Source organism: Hermetia illucens, chromosome 2, assembly GCF_905115235.1.
Source record: "Hermetia illucens chromosome 2, iHerIll2.2.curated.20191125, whole genome shotgun sequence".
Lineage (NCBI taxonomy): Eukaryota > Metazoa > Arthropoda > Insecta > Diptera > Stratiomyidae > Hermetia > Hermetia illucens.
The window spans coordinates 48,266,639-48,288,001 of NC_051850.1; the positions used below are offsets into that span (position 1 = coordinate 48,266,639).

At 42.1% G+C, this 21,363-nt stretch overlaps 1 protein-coding gene across 6 annotated transcripts in view; it reads right to left on the reverse strand.

Moving 5' to 3' along the window:
- LOC119650468 (rab11 family-interacting protein 3) overlaps positions 1–10,823 on the reverse strand; it is a 301,666-nt gene extending 290,843 nt beyond the window's left edge. The window contains exon 1 of one of the 6 annotated variants that reach the window (XR_005249284.1): positions 9,907–10,823. The gene's annotated coding sequence lies outside the window, so the exon portion shown is untranslated. The remainder of the gene's footprint in view (positions 1–9,906) is intronic. The other 5 variants (XM_038053344.1, XM_038053353.1, XM_038053341.1 and 2 more) reach the window with 5 other exon arrangements.
- Between the last annotated feature and the right edge of the window lie 10,540 nt (positions 10,824–21,363).

Consider the following 21,363-nt stretch of genomic DNA (forward strand, 5'->3'; position numbering starts at 1 on the left):
CAAGAGAGAAAGAGAGGGAGGAAGATACTCAAATGGAAAGAAAATAAATGGAACAAAATAAAAATGGACGAGAAGAGGCGCTGAGGTTCCTTTGGAGGCCCGAAATAGAAAAAAGCATCCGCATAATTTTCTCTTTATAGCCCAGGTGATATATTGTCTACTATTCCAAACCATTACGGTTCATATTAGTACTCTATATACCAAAAACGTGATCCATTAAGTCCAATGTAACCTTTGTGTTATCTTCCAGAGCCTTACTTCGCCTCAGAGCTTGCAAAGTGTAGTTTCCTCACGTCCGTCAGAATCGCGCGTTTTTATAACTTCAAATACCGAGATCATTTATAATTTTAGATAAACGTCATAAAAAAAATGATTCAATACTGGAAGGAAGTACTGATGTCATTTTCCGTATTTTCAGAAGTTTATTTACCTAGCCAGGAAATACGTATAGCCACGCGTACCCTGAGTATGCTGGCAACGAGAGGGCGATCTTCTATTCATCCCTCTTCATCAATAAGATCGACTCGTAGTGGACCATATTAACAACTAGCTTCTGCTAATTGAATTGTTTGCTTTGTTTGATTTGAAGAAAAAGATCTCTTCCCGCGTCTTCATCTTTCACTAATTAAACAATTTTATTACTTTGAGATTTGATATTAAACGATATTTTCGGAATCTATGACAATTATTGCATAGAGCAGTCGTAGGGAGCAACTCTGAACCCGGGGTCAAATTCAAACTCAATTTAATTTGAGTAAAATCTCTATTCCTTCCTCCTCCCATTCTCGATGGACAGGAAACTTTACGTGCTCATCATTGAGAAGAAATGTCTAAAAGCCTTGAGCGTTTGGCGAATCTTAAAAAACAAATCGGCAAATTTATCTACATTAACCTTTCCAACATTTCGAATATGCACGTCCCACGTCGGAATGTTGCAATTAGTTTTTAGTTGCCTAAAAACCAGTATATTGATGGTAGCTAGCTATTCTATTAACCATGATTATATGGCGGGCAACATCTCCTAAATGAAGCATAATACATCCACGACGATTCCGCGCCATCATTGTCGATTCGCCAAAATGGGCTTGACCTCTCTTCAAGTTTTCCAGAAAGCCCTACACTTCTCCTGAACTGTTCTGTGCCATGTTTCTCATCGATGACAGAAATAGGGTTACAGTATTCGAGTAGTCACTTTCCATGTGCTGCTCGCATATAACAGAATAGGAAGACTTAACATTGGTGTTCAGGTATTTCCAATTGAAAATTTTGGATAAAATAGCGAAAGCAAATTTAGCGCCATTAATACTTCGATTTACAACAAGCTCGCTACCACCGTCGGCAGAAACAACGCTTTCTAGGTATACAAATTATTCAATGGCCTCGATGTTCTGCCCATCAATGCAACTAGGAAGAGTACTATGACTAGTCAGTCTAGGAACCGTGATTTTGTTGGTGGTTATCTTCAAATCCAACTCAGCTTGCCTCCTTATCCAAGTTTAGGACCGTTTGGACAAGATTCATTACTCGGTGTGACAACAAAAAGATATCATTAGCATAGTCGAGGTGTTCTCTAAAAAATGCAGCACTAAAAACGTCACCAATAACAAGAAGGAATAGTATCGGTGTCAGAATGCAACCTTGTTGGAGTCCGCTTTATGCTTAAAATTCCTTTGAAATTTTACCACGATGCAACACGTGACATTTTGCGCCACCACGTGTCACCATTGGAGATGTCTCTCCTGCGTAGAGCAGTTCTGGTACACTCCCTGCTCACGTTGTCTAAATTCTTCTTAGAACCGATAAAGAGTAAGTGAAACCGAGATCTAAATCCCGTGCACTCTTCAAAATTATCCAAACGGTATTGATTAGGTCAATGCAAGAGTATTCAGAACGGAATCTAGTAATTTCTGAGAGTGCATTCTTTGAAATATAAATTATATTTTCCAAACTCCAGAGACTACCTCCAAGGCCGCGGAGAAAAAATGCAGCCCAGGCGAAAACTATGCGGGGATCATAATTATCCCTTTTTTAGTCCGCCGAGATCACTGCCTTTCTCACCCCAGCCTCTACGGGGCTTGCTTTTATAGGAACGCGGCTGGGTTCAAACAGAAATATTTTTTTTTTTAATTAAGAGCAGGAGGTTACCTCAACATTAACCACATGTGAACGACTTTGTTTTGTCGCCTGTAAGGTTTCATATTTCGAAACCGTGAGTGGACTGGAAACTAACTATTACAACCTTCACGTCCAAAATGTTTTCCTGCAGAAGTATGCTTCACAAGTGGGCGAGGTAAAAAGCATGGTCCATCGCCGAACTCATAAATTTTCCGAGGTCCGGAATCAAGAGATTTTAGTGCAGTGCTCATTTTCAGGGTACGCATATTTTTCAGACCAGACTCTGAGACTTCATTGAATTCAAAGAATTATAAGTGGGCCCGCTGGACGAAACCATTTTGATATTTAGTAGGGACCAAACTGCAAATTATCTACTTGGATAACGATCCCACTTGAAAGCGATTAGGCGAGAAGTCATCGGCACCACGGTGCAATCTTTTGACGGCTCTGATGGGTATCGAAGAATAGTATACAATCGGATCTTAGGCGCAGGAGTCTATACATTTGGAAGCGCATGCTTGACACACGTTTATTTTCAAATTACGTGGTATGGTGTGAAAGTGAATAAACCTCCCTACATGGACGCAAAAATCCTCTGGTTGGTCACTCTAACTTTCTTTGTATAAAAAGGGTTGGAAAATTAGTAGATGGGTTCGCCAAAAATGCTTCATTGCAGAGAACATGCCTACCAGAGAGACAAATCCAAGGAGAAAACACCCAATCATTACCTACCAGAAAAATAAATCTACAGAAGCGACATTCCATGAGCTACAATACAAATTGAGAATGTGATATCCAAAAAGGAATGCGCCTAAGGCCCATTCATGGACATCGGAGGTGTCTTCAATTATGCCTCATGGGGGACTGGCTCTTCAATGGTCTGGTTTACAATGGTGGATCAAAACCAGCATTTGGCGTTAAGTCATTTACTGCCAAGTCTGCTCTGAAGGGTGGAGTTGCAATAGCTCACGGAGCTAGATGGAGAGTGCTTGGAGCTGCAAGTCCCCCGCTAAAGTAACCTAAACTAATATTGTGCAAGTGATAAATCTATATCACACTATATTCGCATACACAGCCATTTAAGACGCAACGCACGCGGGGAAGAGCCTGATGCTAAGCCACCTCCGCCATCACACCATCTAACAATTCAACGCCCTTCCCTCGTCGAAAAAAGAAGGCATCTCCGATGTCAATCACTGATAAATACTTCCAAGAAAGGGAATTCCTTTCAGTATATTGTCCCAAAATATTTCTGGGTCTCTTGGGAGGCAGTCACTTGCGAGATCGAAGTCCCATTAGAGGCACAAAAAATTATCCTTACTTAATAACAATTTAATTTAAACAGGGAGCAATTGCACATTAATCCTAGTTATGAGCAAAGTTGACCGTCTAATATTATTTCTATCCAAAAATCTTAAACGAAATTTTGAAGTCGGAATAGGCTTTTCGGATATAATTTTTATTAATTCAATGGTTTAAAAGCCCACGTTGGGCGCCATTAATAATAACCAAACTTTTTGAACATTAGCAAGCAAATCCTTATAAAAAGGAACCTAGGTATAAGATAATGTCACTTCCTTATAAATAAATATATATAAGCAAACTACAATCTCACGCGAATCAGCAGGACAGGTTAATCTGAAACGCAAATATCCATAAGATCCTCAATTAAATTTAGTAAAAAAACTCCTTGCGTAGGATATATTTTCGAAGGCTCTAAAGAAAATAATAGAGGAAGGAGGAACTACCTTTCAATAGAATTTTTTTAGATACTGGGGTGCAAAGTCGACAGAAATCACTTTATGAAATGAGGCACGGAATTCGATTAATTTTGTTATGAGTTTGTAAGAATGTGATGTGATGTGATAGTCCGACAACACGCACACGTATGTCGTATGTGAAAACCTAAGCAGTAAATCAAGTTCATAGAGAAACGAAAGGAGTATAATTTGAAAAGAAATATCATAAGACACATGGAGACCCGTACAATAGGGACATTCTCAACTTGCCCAGATACACAGTCACGACCTCACAACAGATGCAATAAATTTCGTAGGTACAAAGGCACCTCCACTTAAATGTTACATAGAAAAACTAAGAAACGTGACAATTCCAACCATAAAAACTACCAGAGAAAACGGAAGCAGTAATGCATCTGGTTCTTCTCCATCGAGAAAAAGATAATTTGATATCATCATCTTGTGCACAGTAAAGATATTCAATACAGCATAAGACAAAAAGGCTGATTGGTTTAATACACTTGAAACTATCGGGCACACAATGTACTTTCATAAAACGACCATGCTCAGAGCTACCTACCGCACAATTCTTCCTGTCACCTAATACGTTTCTTCTTTAGGTTCGAAAAGAAACAAGAGCCACATTATGAGAATATCTTTTTTCATTCCGGATCCGCCACTTCCCATGGTGGCGAAGCGTTGCAGGTACGCCAGTTGAAGTAACTCCAAATTATGTTTTATCAGAAGAAATCTGCACGACTGCGAAAAAAATACTTTCACTAACTTAAGAGGTAAATGATCTTCGGGAGAGATTATTTTTTGAAAAGTTATCTATCGACATTATGGAGATAAATCCTAATTTCAGCCAGCACTTTTTTTGGTGGTTTTATCTATATTTGCCGGATTGTTTGCAGTGAATTTGATTGTAATGGGAAACGGAATGCCAGAGGCAAGTTGATTTGATTGTTGTAGCGATGAAATGCAGAATTGCAAGTTTCATAATTTCCGAAAAACAAACAAATTCGAGTTTACTGGAATGAAAATTGATTTGTTTGATGTTATTGGAAATGCTTTTGCATCAGGGATTTTATTTATTTGATTAAGTGAAATTAAAAATATTTATTTGAATGAATAAACCGGGCATAACTATTTGATTCGGAATTCATTGAATCATTTGATGAACTCATACTCGGAATCTTTTTCGAATCTCACATTCAAATTCAAATTACTGTACCAATTTTTAACTTTTGTTTTAAACACTGGTTGCTTTTTGCTCGTTTATGTATGTATGCGTTGCTTCTTAGTGGCTTGTATTGAATGGCATTCGAAGAAAAGCACAATTTTCATTTGCAGAGGATACCAATGAAAATGAATAAAGCATCTGATGTTACCAGTGCTATCTAACGTTCCCAAAACTCATATCGAAGTTCATCCTCTACTTAGTTGACCCTCTACATAGTCGTTTTGGGGCTGGTTATAAAGTATGAAGTCTTCTCATAAAGGAACTCAAAAGCAAAACATCTTCAGGAAATTCTAGCAGCCTAATTCCTAAGGCCATTTTGTGAACCCTTCTTAATGTTTCCCATTCTCAAGCTTGTTTATGGATCTAAAGTGGTTCAATCACCAAACAACTGAGCAAACCATTGCACGTAAACAGTCAACCGCAAATCTACCAAATAAGCCCGAAAATGAGTAATTCCCCTTGTTTTTTGCGTTTCCCATTTAAGTAGGAATCGAACGCATTCGCCAACGATTTTTCAGGACCATTGAATCCAAAGTTATCTAATCTGTTGTGGAAAAGGTTCTCGATAGTATTGTATTCACGAAATAAGCTTCAGCGAGAGAAGGAGCCAATTTTTATTCAACTCGCACCTAGTATAAAAACAAGTCGGGAAACCGGAAGCTAGACGCTTCAGGTATGAAAGGTTTTGTGTATTTCTTTTACAAAGTGATTTGAGTGTGCATTTGTCCCATTAGCACGTAAAATATGCATATATTATGTGAAAATTTCCACTTTCAAGTGATATTGACATTCATAGTTTTGAATTTGCAGAGAACCGACAGTTTTGACCTAGTATAACTTTGCTAGTAATAGTGCGATTTTCACGAAATTGGGCAGGATCATGCTCTGTGCTGTAGCCTATATTTGCAATTTTGTGATTCTAGGTTGAACCTGAAGGGGTTTTCCTGTCAATTACTAACAATTATAGTAATGTACTATTATTAACTTTATTTGAACAGGTATCAGAATGGAGGGTATTTCGGAGCCTAGGCACCATATAGTGGCAGCCCCCTGATTTTTTCAGATTTTTCGGTTGGGTAGTTTCTGAGAATGGGTTCGTTAAAAAAATGATCCCTTTCAACCCCCCGAACTCCCCACCTTTTCAACAAACGTCAAAACTAAGACCGGTTTCAAAAAATACTAACCGTGAAAAAATAATGTACAATGTAAAAATGTATGGGGACCCCTCTTACATTCGACATAAAAGGATGTAACTCACTATATGCGTGAGCGTTCACAGTTCCCATTTTTCTACCAAATTTGGTGCCAATCGCTACAACCGTCTCCGAGAAAAATTCTTGTAACGGACAGACAGACAGACAGACAGTAAACCGATTTTAATAAGGTTCTGTGTTTACACAAAACCTTAAAAATGATATCATCTTTTGCATAATATTTTTTTACACGATTTTTCGGCCCTCTGTTTCAGGAAATGAACTGGAGCTGTATACTTAGTGAAGACATACGTGGAGAAAGGTTCTGGTTGCGTTCACTATCCCGGCATTCCTGGTGCAAGTTCGCCAGATGTTTGGCAATAAAGTCAGAGGAAACGAAATACCGATGATCTCCACTCACCTTCCCGAAAGGGCTAGCAAAGAGGAGAACAAGCGCAAGTGGATTAATGCTTTGTCTGAGCTGCCCTTTGTTGCTGGTGGACTTCAACTGCCAAAATTCTCCACCTTTTGAATTTGTAGGATAGTTCTACCCAATAAATAGTTTTTTTTAAATATTTCGCATAATTTTATTACAAACTTTTCAAATCAGCTTGAAAGCTCATACGGCAACTGCAAAACTAGGAACATAACTTCAAAATCAGATGAGCATCGGTGTCAATGTTAGGCGCGGCAGAATTGGTGACCCATCTAGCAGTGACGTTAACAGGAAAACCAACGAATATAGCTAAAAGTATGACAACTGCGAAGAAGGGTGCATCCGCAACAAAAACATCAGTAAAATAGTTAACTGCCTTATTACCTTATCAATTATAGGTGTAACAACATACCTGTATATGTCCACAGGGAGAAGCCGAGGAAGGATACTTTTGAGGAGACATCGGGCGGAAACCCTACCGAGGACCCCGAAAGAATTAAGGAAGCCATAGAGGCTAAACGGACTAAGCAAGGAGTAGGCATGCTGTCCAACGAGGAGGAGAAGCTTGACGATCTACCCCTGAATTGTCTAGGGCTCAAGGTGGACGGCGACAAGCAGGAATACGCCATATCGGAGGAGGAGGGAGACACTCTGCTAGTGAAGAAGAGCTTCAAACACTAGTGGAGCCGATGACCAACACTAAGATGGACCAGGTAAATCTCTGCCATGCAAGAACTGCATCTGCAATAATTGCAACGGCAATCTGGAAGGGTATCCCTGAGGGACATTTATACCAATAAAGTCACCCGCAATAGATGGAACCTTCCCAGTATTACTCCACAGAGGCTTAAAAATCTCTCCAAGAGTGGTAAAGGGGTAGCATAACTTTTAGATATATACCAAGCTCATGGAGGCGGATCAAAGAGGTCATTCAAAGCGGGGAAAAAGGATCCTTTTCACCTTAAACCTTTCAAACATTCCAATTTGCCTAACGATGAAGAATGTCATAGATAACAACGTTAGTTCTAATGTGCAATCCGCTACATCAGTAACAACATATGAAGGAACGTTCGATAACACATCGCACACAGAGATCAGATACCCTGATTCACAATGAAATAGAAAACACCTTGGCTTTCTGGATGGGCAGAATGCTAGAGAGTAGGCAAACAAGTAACGACAGGTAAAAATTTTGTTATCATGAAAACTACTCTAGGTTATCCACAGGGAGGAGTACTATCACCAAAGACTGGAACATATGTTCATGGTTGCGCTGACGACATTCTTTTAATCTGTAGGAACAAATATGAGGATACCCTATGTGATAGATCTAAATTGGACTAAGAGTCACTAGTGCCTGGTACTGGAAGGCAAAGCCACCATAGTACATACAATTCATTTGAAAGTCGTTATTTTACATGACACGGTGCGAATCGAGAAACAGGGAGGTCCTTTTGAGATTAACTCCTCTAAATATTCACATACATACATATGCAAGCAAGAAGTGCGGCGATCTTCTGAATGCCCCGAAGTATCAGTGAGGTGTGTCTAAATCGAAGGAATGTTGATATTCTTTCTAGATCTAAGTATCCCGAATTACTGATACCAAAGGATAACATAACAACGAGGTTTTATTTCGATAAGAAGATTGAAACACGGACAGCGTGGTAGTGATCGCACAATTAGGTCTGAATGCCCTGGGTTTCAGGCCATGTTAGGTTAAAAGCTAATACGGCCAAGGGAAAGCAGGAACGCTTCTACAAGAGGACGAAGGACAGAGGACATTGGACAGAGGACAGAAATCAGAGGACAGAGGACAGGGGACGCAGGACAAGGACACAGGACAAAGAAATCGGAAACAACTCTTAGTTACTACATTGAAACATGAGGAGGTGCGACGGAGGGAACTATACTGGACGAATTTACCAGGAATAGATCAATACAGGTTGCTCATAAAGGAATACGAACCCAATTGCTCCAAGGACTGTCTTAACCACACCAAGAAGGGTCTCCGGAGTATAGTGGCAGTACTTACTGGTCACTGTCGACCTTGAGAAAGCTAGGGATATCCTCGGACACTGTCTGCAGATACTATGATGATGAGTGACGAAACCTTGACATATGTTCTGGAACAGTGTCCGGCACATGTGCAAAGTAGGTTGAGGCACTTATATACAAGAATACTTAATACCAAATGCCAAGTTGAAAGTTGGAAATATATCGAAATTCCTGTCTGTTAAAGGCTCAATTGACATACTGTAATTAATAGATACACACCCTTATAATATTTATTATTTCGTAAGCAGCTAGGAGGTTACTTGAATAATATGCATACATAGATGTATTTTTCAGCCCAGTTCAGTTAGTAATCATAAATATGTATTTTCAGTTTCAACTCCTTGTAATTAAATTTATTATGCATATGAAAATACTAATCCTCGTTCCAATCTGTTCCTAGTCGGGGCTTTCCTACCCAAACATTCCGTGTACCAACGAAGGTCAAATGTTATTTCTCCCAAGCCTAAGTAGCTAACAACTTTTACTTAGCAAAAGGTCCTTAAACCCTTTCCTACCTAGACGACATGCTACAATCAACAACTAAAATCAATCGCTTGGCACGTTTCAGAGTACCTGCCGTTGTAGTGTATCGACTTTCATATCTGAGCAGCCAATCTATGCATTCATTAAACGACACAATCATTACTGATTCCATCATTAACCAAAGTATTCAAAGAGGAAACCCAGGAAAAAACGTAATTAAACTCACAAATGGCAAAACATTGTAAAAAGCACTCATAGACCAAAGCAAAAAGCAGAATTCAAAAGGCAAACTATCTCAGCGTGGCCAGAGCAACCGACAATAAAGTACGAGTATCTGAGCATTTATCGAGGCGAGATCACCTGGTGGTACGGAATTGCACAGGTAATCCACTCCAGCGTGTCTGCAAGAGCCAGCGGCGGTGGAGTCGGTGAATAGCAAACATTCGACTGATCCGAGCCGGTTTTACAAGTGCCAGCGCCGTACCTATGCCGGCTGCGAGTGTGCGTGAATGTGGACTACCACTACACACAGCGTTTGTTTTATCTAAACAAATCGGTTGTTTACTTGTGGCATTTGAACATTCTCTTGATAGCAAACTAACGACTCCAGATCAACATATGATTCGGCTGAATACTCACCTTGGACTCGACAGGAACAAGCAGATAAAAAATTCAACTGAGCTTGGAGCTCGGCGAGATGAGTCTAGCGCTGGACAGTGGATCCTCTGAACTATCTGGAATCACTTTCTAGCATCACAGTCAAGCATGGATTAGATAAAATGCACTGATTAACCCAGAATCGATTTAATTGGATGGGAATCCAACTGGAACTTATTCACCTGCTTTGCAACGACACTTCACATAGATTTCCACTTTAGATATTTTTAGCTTCCTTTGAATCAGAGCAAACACACTGCAAGGCTTATACTCTTGCGGGGTAGCAGCGAGTGGATATTGACTAGATAAACTAATCAAAGAACATGCACTCCTGGAAACGTGAACTGCACTCGAATTCCGAAAATCAGAACGTACCGCGAAATACCTGTTTGGCGGAGGTAAACACACACGCGACAGGCACCCTGTCCTCTTCTAGCAAATCACACGGAAAAGTCGCGGGACTACCAAAGTGCACTATTGGGTCACGATTCGCCCACAATCGGCGATAAGTCATACACGCTGGTGTACGTACGTAAGACCATGTAAACAGGACGCGCCCGAATCTCCCGCTAATTGGACCGCGGAACTAGTGAGAACAGGTAGGTATCCTGAGAGCCGACCAACTGCACCTGAGCTTTCTTCCCGTTTCGCAAAACTTCGGAGAAAATTCAATAAATTTATTGACTTGCTCACAATGCGACAGTCACACACAGTAATGATAACGTCTCCCTCGCGATAGTTCGTTCAATCTGAAAACATTTATCGTGGACTCTCCACCACCAGCCGACATCGGCCCGTCCGCATAGTATCGGATGGGGTCACTATCGAAGCTGCACGTCGGATCATAAAAGTAAGTTTGTACTTTCTCACGGCGGATGAGTGGACGGGCGTCTTCTCTCCGTGAACGAGCCAGCCCCGTCCCCAGTCTAGCACGAGCTCCTAACACACTCAAGCGGCTAACGTGCCCAAGATATCCGAAGTATCGTCGAGATGCGGATGAAAACTCGAAAAGAAGCTTCGAATCGGGACCGAATGCAACCCACGGCAGCCAGCATGGGAAAATGATGGACTCGCACACCTTTTGTCAGTTACTCAGTACGGCCACGTCCCTCGATTAAATTATTTGTACGTCGTGTGTTTCCCTCGGCCCATGGCGTTCTGTTATTTTTGCGGCTTTCATTATGCTTCTATCAGAGCGGAGGCGTCAGGTGTTGGAAACATTTTTGGAAATCAGGTAGAAGTGCATATACAATACGTAGAAAGCCGGAAACCTACACTACTAGATGAATACAAACCAACATATTTATTTGTATACATATGCCTCCTGTCCAGTCCTTTGTGAAGCCGCATTTTGCCTGACATTTCACTTTCTTATGTTCCATTATCATTACTTTAATGTCCTGCAAGTAATAAGCCTACTGCGCCGGAAAAACACAAAAACAACCATGACAAACCGGAATTCCAACTTGGGGTCATCTTCCTGTCACAGTATTTTTAAATTTTTCTGTGAAACAAAACCTTATTAGAATCGAGTCGGTGTCTGTCTGTCCGTCTCTGTTTTTTAAGGTTTTGTTTGCAAAACAAGCGTGTGGGATTCTTACCAACTAAAACCACCCTCCAAGCCCCGCGGAACCACCATAAGGCATTACATCACGGGGCGGAGTCAGCTCACTCCAGCTTAGTCACCTTTCTTCGATACGCCGCGCACATGACCGTGCTTTTCTCCTCTCCTCTGCCGTTCGCAGCTTGCTGTGGATAAATGCGATCATAGAGTTGACCGCATCCCAATTCTCTTGATGTGCTATCATTTTCGGCACCAGATTTTCTGGTACCAGCGCCTCTCCTAGAGTCTCCTCTAGATTCCTCCTTTCTTCCACAAATCTCGGACAGTGGAGGAAAAAATGCTATGGGTCCTCAGGGACTCCATTGCAATTTGAACAATCGGGTGAGGTCTCCAATTTAAACCTGTGCAGGTATTGACGATATCTTCTGTGCCACATGAGAAACTGGGTGAGATTATAATTAATTGTTTGGCGTCCCTCGGAAGGGGAAGATTAACTACACCAATGTACATAATGTTCCACAGTAGTGGGCCCAATACGGAGCCCTGGGGGACAACTGCGGAAACAACGTATTCCTGGGGTCCGTCATCAGTGTCATACCAGAGCCTCCTTTCAGTTAAATTACTATCGACGATAACAGCGAGATAGGCGGGAATACCAACCTTCGCTAGGAATTTGCGTATTAGATTTCGATTGGCCGAATTGAATGCATTTTCCACGTCCAGGGTTACTACCACGCAATGGTAGTTCCGTGAATTTCATCTTCGGCGAAGCCAGTAAGTAATTTGATGACATCAATTGTTGATCTGGCTTTATAGAATCTATGCTGCCGGTCTAAAAGGCTGCATTGGCTCTCAACAACCGGGAGTAATCTATTATAGATTACCCGAGGAAAATGTAAGCCCACAGTGTCCAAAAGAGAAATGGGTCGGTATGAGAATGGTTCACCTGGAGGTTTACCAAGCTTAGGCAGAAGTACCAGCTTCTACCGCTTCCATTCCGCTGGAAATATTCCCTCGGACATGCACACTTCGAACAACTGGATTTCACGGCAAGCTTAATGGCCTTATTTCGTACTCCGTCCAGGCCCGGCGCTTTATTGTCTCCTATTCAACCGCAAATCTCCAGCAGCTCGTCTCTGATGACTGGCGGAATCGCCGTCACATTCAGAGGTGTTCGGAATATGTCGGTGACCCCCTTTTGCTGGATGAATAACCCTTCGATGATTTTCACCAAGAGGGTGGCAGGCGTGATCTACGGAGAAGAATGGCCTCTGAATTTTCCCATCACGAATTCTATAAGCGCTCCCCCACGGGTTTACATCCGCTTCCGGGCAGAGCTCCTTAAAGCATTTCCTCTTGCTTCGTTAGATGGCGAGCTTGAGGGTTTTGCGGGCTGCCTTATAGGCACACTCTTTTTGCCCCTGATCGACTCTACCTACCGCCCTCTGAGCCGCTCTTCTGGCTCGGTGGCAGGATGATCGAAGGCTGGCCAGTTCAGTATTCCACCAGTAGTTTGGTCTTCTACTGGGGAATGAGCAACTCCTAGGCATGGACGCGTCACATGCCTTGGCGATGCATTGGGCCACATGGGCGGCTCTTTCCATAGAGGCGCTTGCTTTATCAAGTTGATCCAACCACACCTCTATGAAGCTCTGCTCATCCAAAGATTTTGCAGAGCCGAAAACAGTGTCAAACTTGGTTTCTGTATGGTTCAATTATGATGGCAATTTCCATCTCAGATTCAAGTAAATCCTGAGCGACCCTGCAATGATTGAGGTTTATTGGAATAAACCTCATTTTCTCATTGCAGCGAGCGCCTTCCTAAATTCCGAACATTTACCACTTCCGGTAATATGCCGGTTATCCTGTCCCTCTTTTACTTCGCACAGTAGGTATTTGGGGTCCCTATTGCACTCTCTGGCAATATGGCCTTTCTCCCCGCATCTTCTGCATCGATTGGATCGATCAATGCTGCTGGTGCATGCCTTCGCGAAGTGCCCAAACATGAGGCATTTAAAGTACCTCTTCAGTGAAATTTGTTCCCTTAAACAGCAGACAACCCATCCAATTCGGACCCTTCCGGCAGCCACCAACATCTGTGCTGCCTTCGCTGGTACTCGTATTGTGGCCGTTTGAATACCACCATAGGCTTTTCGTAAGCTCACAACAGACTCCTCGGCAAGTTCTTGCAACTTGAATTGCTCCTTCAGAGCAGTACACATTTCTTCTTTCGATGTTACTTCATCGAGATCCTTACATTGAATATAGATCTAATGTTTTCGGGCACGCACTGCGGCATTCTCCCCAAGTGAGTTTTTCACTTGAGTGCGAAAGTCATCAGTTTTGCCCACGCTGGATCTTTTCAGCTCGAACATGAGATCTCCTTTCTGGGTTCTTCAGATTCTATTCACATTTCCGCTCAGACCTTTTAAGTCGGGATCAGCTTTAACCTTTCTGAGTATCTCCACGTAAGACAGATTGCCGTTACTGAAGATAACAATCGCATCTGGACGAGTTCGCACTTTTGCTTTTCCTTTCGCTTTTCTGCTGGTAACTTTAGTATATCCATCATTTTCGTTCGTCTTGGGCTTCGCTCTTTCTGAACTATTAGTGCTGGTTTTGAGAATTGCCTGTCCGCCTTTTTTGTTTTTCACAAAACCTTATTAAAATCGGTTTGCTGTCTGTCTGTCTGTCTGTCTGTTTGTCCGTTACACACATTTTTCTCGGAGACAGTAGCAGCGATTGACACCAAATTTGATGGAAAGGTGGGAACTGTGAACGCATACAGTGAGTTACATCCTTTTATGTTGAATTTAAAGGGAAGTCCCCATACATGCAAAAGGGGGGTGTAAATTTTTTTTTCACCAAATATAGTCATGTGGGGTATCAAAAGAAAGGTCTCGATTAGTTCTTTCCAAAGCTGGTTTTGATATTTGTTGGAAAGGCGGAGAGTTCGGGGAGTCGAAAATGATCATTTATTTAACTAACTAACTATAAAACTGTCCAAACCAAAAAAGTGAAAAAAATCAATAGGCTGCCACTATATGGTAGCTAGGCTCCGAAATACCTTCCATACCGATATCCCTTCAAATAAAGTTAATAATAGTATATTACTATAATTTTCAGTAATTGGCTGCATCATCATCATCATCAACGGCGCAACAGCCGGTGTGCGGTCTAGGCCTGCCTTAATAAGGAACTCCAGACATCCCGGTTTTGCGCCGAGGTCCACCAATTCGATATCCCTAAAAGCTGTCTGGCGTCCTGGCCTACCCCATCGCTCCATCTTAGACAGGGTCCGCCTCGTCTTCTTTTTCTACCATAGATATTGCCCTTATAGACTTTCCGGGTGGGATCATCCTCATCTATACGGGTTAAGTAACCCGCCCACCGTAACCTATCGAGCCGGATTCTATCCACCACCGGACAATCATGGTATCACTCATAGATTTCGTCATTGTGTGGGCTACGGAATCGTCCATCCTCATGTAGGATGCCAAAAATTCTTCGGAGGATTCTTCTCTCGAACGTGGCCAAGAGTTCGCAATTTTTCTTGCTAAGAACCCAAGTCTCCGAGGAATACATGAGGACTGGCAAGATCATAGTCTTGTACAGTAAGAGCTTTGACCCTATGGTGAGACGTTTCGAGCGGAACAGTCTTTGTAAGCTGAAATAGGCTGTGTTGGCTGACAACAACCGTGCGAGGATTTTATCATCATAGCTGTTATCGGTTGTGATTTTCGACCCTAGATGGGAGAAATTGTCAACGGTCTCAAAGTTGTATTCTCCTATCTTTATTCTTCACGTTTGACCAGTGCGGTTTGATGTTGTTGGTTGGTTGGTTTTCGGTGCTAACGTTGCCGCCATATATTTTGTCTTGCCTGCATTGATGTGTATCCCAAGATTTCGCGCTAATCGCCGCCTGCTCGACCTGAATGAAGGCAGTTTGTACGTCTCGGGTCGTTCTTCCTATGATGTCGATATCGTCAGCATAAGCCAGTAGTTGGGTGGATTTAACGAGGATCGTAACTCTTGCATTTACCTCAACGCACTATGTGCAAGGAATCGGGTCTCAATAGTCAGGAACGGGTATACCCACGGGGACAAAGCCCCTACTCCAGTTCCCTGAGGCCTAACCTACGATTAGCTTATCCCGGAACTCACGGATCAGCGCTCGCTCGGGGCAACGTGGTCTACTAATACTGGTTCAATGCACACTACCGTATCGATCATTAGCAGTTCGCTCTTCGCCGAGAAATTTTCTCGAGGCTACTACCTAGGACGCAGGTATTATGCCAGCTAGGGCTTAGAACTACTTGCTCGGGCACCTCGGGGACGCCACTCCCCGTATCGTAAGCGACCCGCTAAGGATCGTTGACAACCCCTGAGGTATTGTCGATATCCACCATGGCCGGTGAGAAACTGAATGAGATTATAATTGATGTCCCCATGTTTTCTCTCCAGCCACTCTTTGATGTTAGGGATCAACCTGTGTGTCCAACGAACTTTGTTTGAGTGCAGGATATGAGACTGCTGAAGGAAGGACATGAGACTACTGCCATAAAATGCTCACTCACGTCAACAAAATCTATCGGAGATATGGGGACTATCATCATCCCATATTGGTTGAGTTAAAATCAGTCCTGAAGATCGCGCAGATCCGCCAATCTTATATAAATAAAGTGAACTCCCAATGGCGGTAGAAGTTAAAGGCTATTTCACCAAGCGATTCAGATGCCATGCTTCTTTTTTTTTTGGCAGTAGGGTAGGTGAATGCGTTTATGCACAGAGTGTTGGACTCCCGCAACAGCACCCTGGCGGACTACCAACTAAACACCTCCCTGTCATCCCTCCTCCTCCTCCTCCCTGTTTACAAAGATAAATATGTTATTTAACACCCCGAAATTTATTCGATTCAGCAACAATGCAAGAAAATATAGGAGAGGATAGCTTTTAGGTCAGATCAACGTCCTGTTTGGTCAGCAGCATCTACCAAAATGTCAATCGGCACCATTCCTGAGATGACGCCGCATCATCTGAGACAGTCCGGAAGGCAGAACACATCCTTAAGACTATTCTTCTCTAGACTGCACTCAGGTTATGTGCACTGGTATGCAGCGTTGATGTCCAAACTGGGACTGCATGTAGCAAAATGGAACTCACTACCTTGGCCGCGGACCTCCTACATTTGGCATCATTCTTGCTAGAGCCATACTGGTGGTCGATGTCTTTTAATAGTTTCTACGCTGCCTCCACTGGTACTCGCATTGTCGCCGTTTGACTACTATCATAGGCTTTCCTCTGGCTCAAAAGGGATTCTTCACCCAGTTCCTCTAACTGAAACTGCTCTTTCAATGCAATGCAAATTTCCCCACTCAGGAGGAGCTTCAATCTCCACCCCCCCCCCCCCCCCCCCTTAAAGCATGAATTTTTACTGCATATATCACAATTATTAATATTAGAGCCTTATGAGCCTATCAAGGGTGTTGAAGATGCTTCTTCTGTAGTTGGCTGACAAATAAGGCTGTGGTTTTCAGGTTGTTTCACACAGAATAGTGGTTTCCGTTCCGGGGATATCCATCCATTGGAGTCGAAGGTTCGGATTGGCCTGTAAGTCACGTAAGGATAAGTCTCTCTGGACGCTGGCTAGTCTAGTTGCATGTCTAGGTATTTATTTCTTCCACCCTGAAAAATGCATCAGTGACTGTGTTGCCGGTTCCGCTCCGGTGCCTTATGTCAGTGGTGAACTGGCTAATGATAAGTTGCCTCGTCTTCCTTAGTTCGTTAGTTGTCGAACACCAAAAGTTTGTGCTCTGTGCAGACGGCAAATTACCTGGCTTCAAGTAATTGCTGAAAGTGATGCTCGGCACTGTAAATACCCAGAAATTCTCCATCATACGTAAAGTACATGTGCTGAGTCTTGTTGAAAACAGCCTTTTAAAGAAAAACCTTCCATTTTTTGAACGCAGCTACTGCAGAGTCAGTCCAGAGGATCGGAGACTTGTCGTTCTTCTTTGACAGGTGTAGAAATGTGTTTAGTGGCTTCTGTGTAGCGGCTGCAAGTGGAAGACTTCTTCGCTACGAGTTCAGCATTCCTAGGAACTTTTACTACTACTTTTATTACTGTCTCCAGGAGCTGTTGCTCGTGCTACACATCGTCTTTTGAGGCGATGGGCGGATCGTCCAGGTATGCGAAGACAAAGAGTAGGTCTCTCAAAATTGCATCAATGAATTGCTGGAAGGTTTGTGTTGCATTCCGGAGACCAAAACACATTCGAGTGAATTCGAACAACCTAAGTGGCGTTATAATTGATGTTTTGGGTATGTCAGCAGCTGCTATTGGAACCTGGAAGTAAGCTCATTCCAGATCGAGCTTAGAGAAAATATGTTTGCTGTGTAGTCCCACGTTGTAGTGCGCTGTATTGAGCACAACGTACCTGTCAGGAACACTGTCCGACAGATTCTGGTCCATCATCCACCGGAATTCTTATTTTGCTACTTGATATTTTGCTGCGGAAAGTCAACTAGCCTTAGAGGTCACGGATTGACCTGTAGTTTCTATGATGTGTTCCACAGCACGCTTTGGTCTTTCGCTTTAAGCTGCGCAGGTCTTGTTAGTTCAGGAAACTGAAACGTTTGCCCTCTGGGACCATCGAAACCGTGGGTAGATTGCTTTGCATTATTCTATAAGATATTCTCCGCTATCCTGCTGGGCCGATAGCCCCATACGCCCAAAATATAACCGACTCATACCACTAAAGCAAATCAGCAACAGATCAAATTTCCACTATGCGGCAAGCGATGGAAAAGCTGGTGGTATATGAACATCAGTTGCACCATCTTTTCATCGACTTTAAGGCCGCCTATGACAACATAGACATAGTAAAACTGTACACGGCCATGAGAGAATTTGGTATTCCGGCGAAATTAAGAAGACGCTGACCAATGTGCGAGGCTAAATAAAAGCAGTAGGATCACTCTGAAGGCTAGGGTTTTACAAAAACTGTAAAATACTTTACAATGGAAAGCAGACATAGATAGCTCCGCAAATCCATTGAAGTTTCGATCATTTCATCAGAGCAAAATTTTTGTACCTTCCTTCTCAAAATAAAGTCCATAAGAAACATGTTCTTCTCCCCTGAATTTACCGGTCGTATGTAAATAACTACACACCGTGTTCACCTGAGTTTCTTCTAATAATTCCCTTCAGCGGTTACTTTCCATGTGGTAGTAACTCACTAGCTTCAGTTAATACGTCAGTACCAATGTACTCGGTTATACCTGTCGTTAGTAGTTATCGTCTACCATTGTGACTCCATGAATTCCTGAGCGCGCCTCTTCCTCCTTTATTTGACAATACAAGCATACTAAAGACCGGACTAGGGTGATATGCGACACAGAAGTCGCCATATTCAATCAACGCAGAAAAAGGACACTCATTCCTTCACCTCGAGAGCGACCACTGTCGTCATTCAGAATTGTTGAATGTTGTCTGGCTTGTGCATTACATTCCTTCATGAAAGAGCCTCTACCGTAGTTTAGCTAAGGTCATTGTTAATGTCGACGGCTTTAAGGAATGTGGGAACAATAAAATAATATACTCTGGTTTTGTTGTTTATTTAATTTGAGTTATTTTGGGCGCCAGATGTAATTATGTTCACCTTTCCTTATTCCTTCTGTTTTCAGATAATAGATATTTTTAACTACCTATGGTTCAAGGATACATGCAACAGGAAAGACAGTACTACGTATCATAAAATTTAGATTTGGTGGCAGGTCCGTCATACTATGTGATGGAAATGGCTAATGTTGTTCCACTTTTCCCGGCAAACATGGACCTGCATCTTTCTGTCGATCATCGCGGATTAAGCCATTCAAGATTTTTATCTGATTCTGCAAAGTGAATTCACCGAAACTCAACTGACAAAAGTTCTATGAACTTTTATTGGATATAAGGAATATATTTTTTCCCAAGATTTTTATCGTAGTGATTTTCCCCAAGTTCCCATTTTATTCAAAGGTATGCATATTTAGGTATTCGCACATACAGAATCTGCATATATTAACCTACATCCACACTCACACAATCTACCCACATTTCAGAGAATGTAGTCGTGGAAGCTCAGTCGGAAAACTTGTTCAACAAGTTTACATACCTAACTCTCCCGCTTTTATCTTACTTCCTCTACATGTTTCTTACTGGTATTCTCTTACTTGCGTTTTAAAATGTATCTGTGAGCTTGGCATGTTCAGATGCATAAAAACCAGTAATAAAAGATCAACGAAACTTCTTGTTAAACAAAGGGCATACCAACAGTCGCAGAGAATTCCCAAACCTTTAATCACGATTTGCATCTACGATATTTATAGACAGTGACGAATGTTAAAGATATTGATATAAATTCAAAGAAAAGATAGGCACGGAATACTGTTTGCTTTGTTTTATATCACTACGTTGGAAGATCTCAGAGAGATTAGATACATTAGTATTGGAAAGACAAGTAATTGCCCAAAGATAGTCCAAGTTATTCAAATAAGAATACCTTTTTTACAGAGCTCTAAGTATTACAACTTTCTCACTGACTAATTACTGTCAGCAATCCCCTTCAAAGGTTTCAATGAGGTCATTAAGATACTATCGGATAAAGAACCTTCTCCAGCAGATTCTGATAGAAACCGGATTGATTTTGATCAGCTTAGATTAGCTTACCTGAGCAGTAAGATAGACTCGTTTTCTGCATCTCTGTGATGTAGTTTCTACATGGTTATGTCCATGTCTCTAAGTATTTACCGTTAAGATATCTTTAGTGGCTATCTTTTCACATGCCTGACCTCACTGGAATTTCTACCTTATATAGAGCTGCATGCATACAATAGAATATATTGTGCAGAGCTGGGTAATGTTATGGAATCAAGTTAAGTGGGTGATAATGCTATTTACCTTTTATGTATTGAGTGCTATTTAAAATGAGGCACTTGTCGGTAATTAAGGTATTTAATGAAAGTTTATGGAAATAAGCGGATTAGAGTCGGCTGAAAGTTTTGAGTTTTCCATTCTAAATAAGTTGAGGATGGTGGTTGGACATCAATGGTTTCAACTCTCTTGGCGATAAGTAGGTTTTTTTGGCTGGCTTTATCAGAAGGATTGGGGGGATCCTAAACAAGACATGATTGCAAGCAAAACATCCGAGTACAAGATGGGAAGTATGAAAGCCCCTCTCCCCGAAATTTCACAGCTTGTAATTATTAGAATTTGCCACGTGTGAGTCCCTGCTTACGGTAAGAGGCATATAAAAGCAATCAACATTTATAGGCTAACAACCTGTAAGTTTTGAAGCTTCACTACTACCGGAATTAGTCCTGTGAGTCTGCTCTTCATTCTTTGGTCACAAAGATAGAGGATGCAACTTTGAATGGTGAGTACGCGATGGGGGTGTTCGTGGACATTGAAGGACCTTTTGACTGTGCGCCTTTTCAAAAACTTTGTAATGCCGCCAGAGAGCAAGGTGTTGATGATGCTTTAATTAAGTGAATCCATGCTATGCTAACGCAGAGATGAGGTGGGTATTGATCGCTATCTGACTGCAGAAGCAACGAAGGGCTGCCCCCAAGGAGGTGTGCTTTCGCCGCTTCTGTGGAGTATGCTGATCGACTCACTGCTATGCGAGCTGCAAAATTTGCCAATACACGCTCAAGCTTATGCTGATGACGTGGCTGTACTTGCTGTTGATCGGGATTTTGTAACGGTGTGTAGAAATATACAGCGTGCCGTTGATTTGATAGACAGCTGGTGCCTTAGACATGGTTTGTCAGTTAATCCAAATAAAACCACAATGGTTTTATTCACAAAAAGGAGAAAACTGGATGGACTTTGT